Here is a 7,895-nt window from a genome sequence, read left to right as displayed (position 1 = left end):
CACAGGACAGCCAGACAAAATCAGGAGGCATGGACAGGATACCGGGTAGCACCTCTGGTTACTGGATAACATAGGGCATCAGGATAGCAGGATAACAACAGCATGCAGTGAGTGGCGGCAACCCAAGCTGGATTTGGATGCTTCCCAACACCACAGCGTTTCCCTTGGTTATGGGATTATTTTAGGATTGAGGCATCACTGAAGCAGAATCAGCAATGCTTGGCCTTTTGGTTGGGATCTGGAGTTTAGATGGATAGGTGCAAGATGAAGACAGGAACAGACAGGAACAGGACGCCGGCGTAGGAATCAGGAATCAGTGTGTGCCCTGAGTCCTTGTCAGGGACCCTTATTTATAATGCCAGATGACATCATTACAGTATATGACAGGGGCAGCATTCACTACCCACGCCCCTAGCAATAGGATTGGGCAATGGCATAGTATCCACCTTGCTCACAGTTGGTTGGATATCAGAAAAGCGATGTCATGTTTATGAGGTGATTTTTACTGTATCGAGAAACTCCCACATTTCCTTTACTGAAAATCCGATTTTGCCAAAAACAGATATTTGTGCAGTTGCCACCTCTTAGTAAATTAGATACACAGGCTACATATTTTGTGCAGCACAAATTTGTCCAAACCTCCAGTCTGTGCGACCTTGTTTCATCTTTCTGACACATTTTAGTACTTTTACACATTAATGATTTGGCCCACAATTCCCCAATTTTATACACAGATATGAATTGTCCCCAGAGATTTATGTACAAAATTTAACATTTCCAACATGGATGCTTTTCTGGTAATACAACATATATCACCGTTTCTGTCTTAGAGTGTACCACAACATTCTACCAAATTTGCAAACACAGCCCACAATTCCACTTTTAAGTATTTTTAAAGTTCTTTATAAAATAGTCTTAAGACAAATGCGAGTCATTTTCTGTCATTTTGTTCTTCCCAGCTAACACCAACTGGCAGTTTCTTCCAAGCAGGATGGGGGCCTCTCTCCTAATTGAAGGTTTTATTGCCATTCACACTTGACAGGTGAGAGTCCCAGGACTGCTATTGTCCCAGCCTGGAGCAAAGATGAATGTCTGATGAGCATGTGAACAGTCATTGTCCTATACTATTCAAAGTTTTTCAAGCTGGCACTTTGCACCTAAGTATCCTGGATTTAGTGCGTATCTCCCTTCCTAGGAGACGTTTCATAGCTGGCAACTGGAATAACAGGTTTCTGAGAGCTTGCAACTCCAGCCAATGTGTTTTAAAATGTTTAATTTCTTACTTTAATTCGGTCTGCAGCTCCTCAGATTGCCACTGTCTTGGCAGCTGTAGTCATTTTCCTTTCAGCCGGACTCTTATCTAAAGTATAGATACAGTTCTCCTTGATCTGGCTCATAGTGTGGAACTGCTACAAATCTACCTTTGGCCTAGCCCCTAGTAGGCCACCATGTATCAGTCTTAGACAATCTCCTAGGTGGGTGTGGATCACTATGCCCCCCTGCTCTTGTATCTCAGGGCCTTTGTGCACTGTGTTACTCCTAGATTACTCCTATCTTACTCCAATGGACACATTAACATAGGACACAAAGAAAACACATGAATCAATTCAACAATAGAAACACTCTTATTCATAAATAGCAATGCATGATGCAAACACTACCATAAAGCAAATCTTGAATGTGCACCTCTTATGCTTTTGCTGCAAATCTACTAGCAATGCAATAACTATAAGCCTTACAGGCTTCTAATGCAAGCAATCTAGTAACTCCAATCCACACCAATCCACACCATACTTCACATTCTCGGTCTGATTACCCCATCTATAGCTCTGTGCGAGAGTCTGTTCTAATTCCCCATGCACATGTCTTATTCAGCAATGCTCCCCTTTTCTCTGTTTTGCTCTGTCTCTCCTCTCTCGCTAACTCTGCAACCAGCCAGTCAGTCAGGGCCAGGCCTCTCTCTGCCAGATCCCTGCCAGATCTAATCAGCTCTGTTCAGAAAGCTTCTTAAATGCTCCCTAGATCTCAGAGTCATCCAAATGTCTCTCCTATGCCACCGCCAAACATCTCTCTTCCATCTCAGTGTCAGCTCCCTCGATCTCAGAGCTACATCTCCAAGAGCTAAAAACTCCCAAAAGCCTCACTTCTCATTATACTGTTCAATGATGTATACATATCCTTGTTTACATGTTCCTCTAAGCTAAAATGTCTCTCTTTCTGTCTGTCAGCATTTCTAACTATGAGCAGTGCCTAAATGTCTGTGATGCATGTCTTCTACTCTTCATTCACTGTGTGTTCTGGTCATTCACAGTGTGCTCTTGTCAATCTAACATTTGCCATCATATCTATACCATATCCTCTTCTGTCTGCCTGCGGTCCATTTTACCATCTCCTCATATTTCTCCATTCACTCGCTCTATCTTTGTGCATGTCTCTGCCTGCACAAGCTCTCCCTCCCTCTCTGTCTGCGAAGCACCAGCCAGCTGATAAGGCCGCTCTCTGTGTCTCTACTAAGGCAAAGGCGACCGCTTATCAACCAAAATGTTTACACATTCCTGTACACTGTAACTCATAACAACTTCTCCACACTCTGCAGCTTCTCTGTGTGTCTCATTGGAATGGCTTCATAATGCCAGCTACATCTCTGTCTAGCGTTTACTCTTTCACTCACAAACTCAAGTGCTATCTATAATGCAAACTTCATGCATATTCTAAGTGCACACTCAATATGTGGTGTCCCTACATGCATACATAATACATAACAACATATCTCTACATGTGTCTACAAATATAACATGTGTCTCAACATGGCACTTCAAATATAACAGGTCTCATTCTATAACAAATACAAATGCATACAACGTGGCAGAATAATGTGGATAGTCTAATGTTGTCACTATTAATCAGTACTAATCAGAATGTATGATGGATAACTAAACAGGATGCAATGATGGATAACTAATCCCTAAATGGGTAATGATTCTCTAATAATGGGCAATGGTTCCATAATGATAACAAACCAGTCTTCTCCATACTATCAGGTTTCACAATAGGGTAAAAAGTCTCCTTGAACTGCTGTGCCTGGATACATTTTGTCAAGAAATAAATGCATGTTTCCAGTGCTTGTGAAAATGAAGTTGCTTTTGATATCTCTGAGAGTTGGATTTAACTGGGCCTTTTTACTCACAGTGGTTTCAGAATGACAGATGAAATTGGCATCAAAGCAGCATTTTGAAAGGGTGAAAACGGTTTCATTTTGAAGGGGATTTTATCTTTTGCAGCAATGGCAGACTTTCCTTTTCACTTGAATCCATATATGTTCCAGAACCCACTGGCCTATTTTTCAGTGTGCCCCTTGTTCCATTTTGCCCAAAGTGTGTGAGGCAAAATGGTGTAGCCATTTTTCTGTTGTTGCTGCAAAAAGCAGTTTTGAGAGCCTGGTGCGCACAGGAGCCAGCGCAGCCAGGTTACAGTTTCTTGCGTACATGCAGCTCAGTGATGTGAGGCAATGCCATTGAGTGGGTCAATATATCCCACACTTGCAGATAAAACATGCCAAGATCGAAATGACATTATGTGGTGATTTAAACCTACATTTAGTTGATGCAGCTGTCACGTTGATTGCACCTGGAAAATTAGAATGCAAAGCCCATCTGTGGGCCAATGAAATCGATAAGTGAGACTTCATTCTTGCCAATGACCCCTTCTTAGATGACGTATCACCTAGACCGTCATGAAAAAATCATGGTGCAACTGCACTTTTAGATTATATCTACATTCAATGAGTGCTAATATCAACACACTAAAAGTGATTCCCTCACAAATGAGTGACCACCACAAATTGACATTGACATGGGAAGCAGCAGGTGTCTGTGCACAAAAATGTCAATTGCCACAGTTGGAGTTAAACAACGGCCTGAATAGACTGCGAATAACTGAGCGACAGTTATGCCCCATAAAGGAATCATTCTATAACACAGATCTATCAGATAGCCAAAATCTACATTATGAATGGTTACAACTACCCTTCAGATTGAAGGGAGGAGGAGGACAAAATCAGAGAGTGAAACATGCTCATGCATATAACATCCATATAGCACCAACAAAAAGGAACTAACAATAAATTTGAAAGCAACAAAGACCCTGAGTCTGGTACAATGCCTTAGAATAGGAAGACATCATAAGCAACAGTACATAAATTGGATCAGGAACTGTTGAGCCCAAATAGTGCAAAATGATGATGAGAAGATGTTGAAAGTACTATCTAAAAGAAACACCAGAGGCTTGTGGAACTTCATAAATGATAAAGAATATCAAGCTGATAGCTTGATCTCCGGAATCTCTGAGGCTGACTGGGTAGCGTATTTTTCACTCTTACATGCACCACAAATGCCTACAAATGAAGAAGAGAGTGTAGGCCCTGTCACAAAATGGGACATAACGTGTGATTATGATTACATTTTACATCATATTAAACATCTAAATAGTTCAAGAGCCCCAGGGCCAGATGGCCTCAGTAACATTCTTATCAAAAAGAATCCAAGAATTTGGGCAGACATATGTCTATACTTATTCAGCATCATTAAAGACTTAATACAACTGCCAAGATCCTGGAAGACAGCAATATTAATTCCAATACACAAGCAAGGAAACAGGAATTCACCACTGAACTATCAACCAATAGCCCTCCTAGACCCACTGGGCAAGATCTTTGCTGCAATTTTGCTAAAACATTTAACTGAGTGCGCTACAAAGGAAAAGTGCTACGATCCAAGGCAAACTGGATTCACCAAGAATGTGGGCATAAATGTGAATCTGTTGCTGTTGAACCTAATAAAACAGGAGACAATAAGGAAAAAAAATCTGATATATGCAATTTTTGTAGATTTGCAACTAGTGTTTGATACGATAAATCACTGGAAGCTCTGTCAAAAGCTTTCAGCTTGGAATTGTCCTAAAAAAGTGATGCAACTGATAAAAGCTCTCCATTCACAAACCTAGATACATATCATGCTATCACAAGATGGAGCATTGTCATTAACTATACCAACGGTGGATGGATTAAAGCAGGGCTGCCCATTGGCTGCTACATTATTCATTCTATATACATCAGACTTTGGCGACAGGCAGGCATTGACTTCTGCCAACCCACCGATATTAAATGGTAGTCCAATTCCGTACATGTTATATGTGGATGACATTGTCATCTTTGATAAGACACAAACAGGACTGCAAAAGAGACTGAACAACCTGGTCCAATATACAGAACAGAACAACTTAATGATTAATAAAAAATAGAAAAAACAAGCAATGGCGCTGACACAGTGTCCAAACCCTAATAATTGACCCTTGACACTCTACATTAAAGGGAAAAGAATTGATCAGATAAAAGCAACCAAATATTTGGAAGTTTGGATAAATCAATCATCAATTGAAACAGGATGGGTTGAAAATTAAGCCTCTTTCACTGGCACAGAAAGGTTTGGGTATACATGAAAAAATATGGGAAATTCCCAAAAGGTGATCGCCATCTTAACATATGGAAGTGAGTCAATGCTTAACATACCTCAAGTAACTTGGACCCAAATAGAAGCTATTTTTTAGAGGAAAATATTGTCCTTAGTAGCATCCTATCAAATTCCATGAATTAGATATGAACTAGCTATACAATCTCTAGCATCTTTGTTCAACTGGAAATATCTAGACCTATACAGGAAAACAATTGTGGACAACATTAATCCCCCTATGGATATATTGCATGAGAAGCTTAATACCTCAAATGTTGTGGTGATAGCAATATGGAAAACTACATTTATACATATTTTGAGAACCGCTGAAGTGACTAGATAAATGCTAATCAATCAACCGCTTAGTGCAAAGAAGAAACTCCAACGCAATGACTGGATAACCACCATATCCAAAAAAGCAGAATATCTTATGGATATTAGCTCATCTATTGAAGTGAGAGCGCTGAATCAAATGCCACAATATCTCTCAATATTTCCAGATTGTCACATGCGAGATACATTCATAAGATTAAGATTGAATATTCTTCCAAGGTGAGTGAGAGCACGATGCGCGATGCGACCCTTTTGTATTTGTATTGAACTAGTTCTTTTTCTGTGTCTTTTAGGTGCTGCAACGTTTTCAGCGTGGATGCCGGTAATGAAGAAGAAATGCAGTGAGTATGCGACACCTCTAGATGTTTCCACTCTAACTTGGAGTGTCTTTTCCCTCTTGCAGATGGATGAGTAGTTCCGGAGACAGAGTTCCCCCAGAGTGGCTGGGATTCAGGTAAGCGTTTGAAGCTTGTACAGTATTTAAAAATAAGCGAAGATTTGCTGAATTCTTACTAATGCCCTTTTTCTGTTCTTTTCCATTTTCCTTAGGAAGTGGCGTGCCGGGATGGGAAGGACACCGACGAAGATGCCTGCAGATTAGAAGGAGCGATGAATGATGGGCAGAAGCACCGCAAGGTGAGGCTGTTCCTAACAGTGTTCTTGTTCTTGCAGGAGCTGAGCGTAGAAGAAAGATGCAGGCCTACTGGAGACCGATCCGAACACGGTGAGTGTCACGCTGCAGGTGCAGAAAATGCAAAGCATGTTTCTCAGCTTGGGCATGGCTTAGATAGTCTCTGGGTATCCCATGTATCTCTGGGCTGAACCACACCCAAAAGACTGGACTGCACATGCAGTTCTGGGAACCAAAATATGTGGGGGCATCCATCTTGTCCCCATCAATGCACTACAAGTCCAATCCCCAATGTTATCCTATGGGAGTGAGTGAGTCTGGTGCCACAAGAGCCAAGTCGGACTCCAAGTGGGTCTTTGGAGGGATGGAGAGGCCCTTGAGGGCCATGTAGGTGATCGTGGCCTGGCTCCAGCCTGACATCTTGGAGGGCTGGGGACCTGAGGGGCAGGAATTATGATAGCACTCCCCCCCAAGGACCCTCTCAAGGTGGCTCTTCTGTCTGGTCCTGGCTTGTTTGGATGGGTTTGATGAAATCATCTAAGCAAGTGAGGTGCATGGATGTACTCACAAGGCTCCCATGTCCTGTCTTGGGGACCATACCCATTCCAGTCTACTAAGTAGTATAATTTGGATCTGACGTACTTTGAATCCAGGATGTCCTTGACTTTGAATTCTGGCTCCCTGCGACTACTACTGGCTGCGGTGGCGTTGCTACCTGGTTCCCAGGTTGAACAGGTTTAAGGAGAGACACGTGGAACACAGGATGAATCTGCATGTTTGACGGCAAAGCTAGTCTGACCGCCACAGGATTTATCATGGAGGTGACGTTGAATGGACTCAGGTATCTTGGACGGAAAGTTTGGGATCCTTTAATGGACACGTGTTTAGACGCCAGCCAGACTTTGTCTCCCACTTGGTAGTTGGGGGCCTTTGCTTGGTGTAGATCAGCTAACCTCTTTTGGTGATTCTTAGCTTGAAGTAGGTGTTCAGCTGCCCTTTTAAAGGTTTGAGAAATGGTCGTGTGCAAGGTTTTGACTGTTGGCATTTCCAGGGTTGTAGGAACGTTCAACTCAGAAGTACGTGGGTGCCTGCCATACATGGTATAAAAGGGTGTCTGCCCTGTGCTGTTGTGTAGGGAATTATTATAAGCATATCCAGCTATCCATAATAGGTTGAACCAGCTTCCTTCAACTTGGTGTAACATGCAACGCAGATACTGCTCGAGCGTCTGATTTGTCCTCTCAGTTTGACCATCCGTTTGGGGATGGTGACTGGTGGATAGCTAGATGTCGATCTGGGCCATAGAGCAGCATTTTCTCCAGAAGTTAGATACAAATTGAGTACCTCGGTCTGAGACCAAAACTGAAGGAAACCCATGGAGCCGTACGATGCCTTCAAGAAATACCTTTGCCAGAGTGGAAGCA

Source organism: Ambystoma mexicanum, chromosome 1p, assembly GCF_040938575.1.
Source record: "Ambystoma mexicanum isolate Mex_15411 chromosome 1p, UKY_AmexF1_1, whole genome shotgun sequence".
NCBI classification, from domain to species: Eukaryota; Metazoa; Chordata; class Amphibia; order Caudata; family Ambystomatidae; genus Ambystoma; species Ambystoma mexicanum.
The sequence above is the reverse complement of the archived record's forward strand: the minus strand, read 5'-3'. Positions refer to the sequence as shown.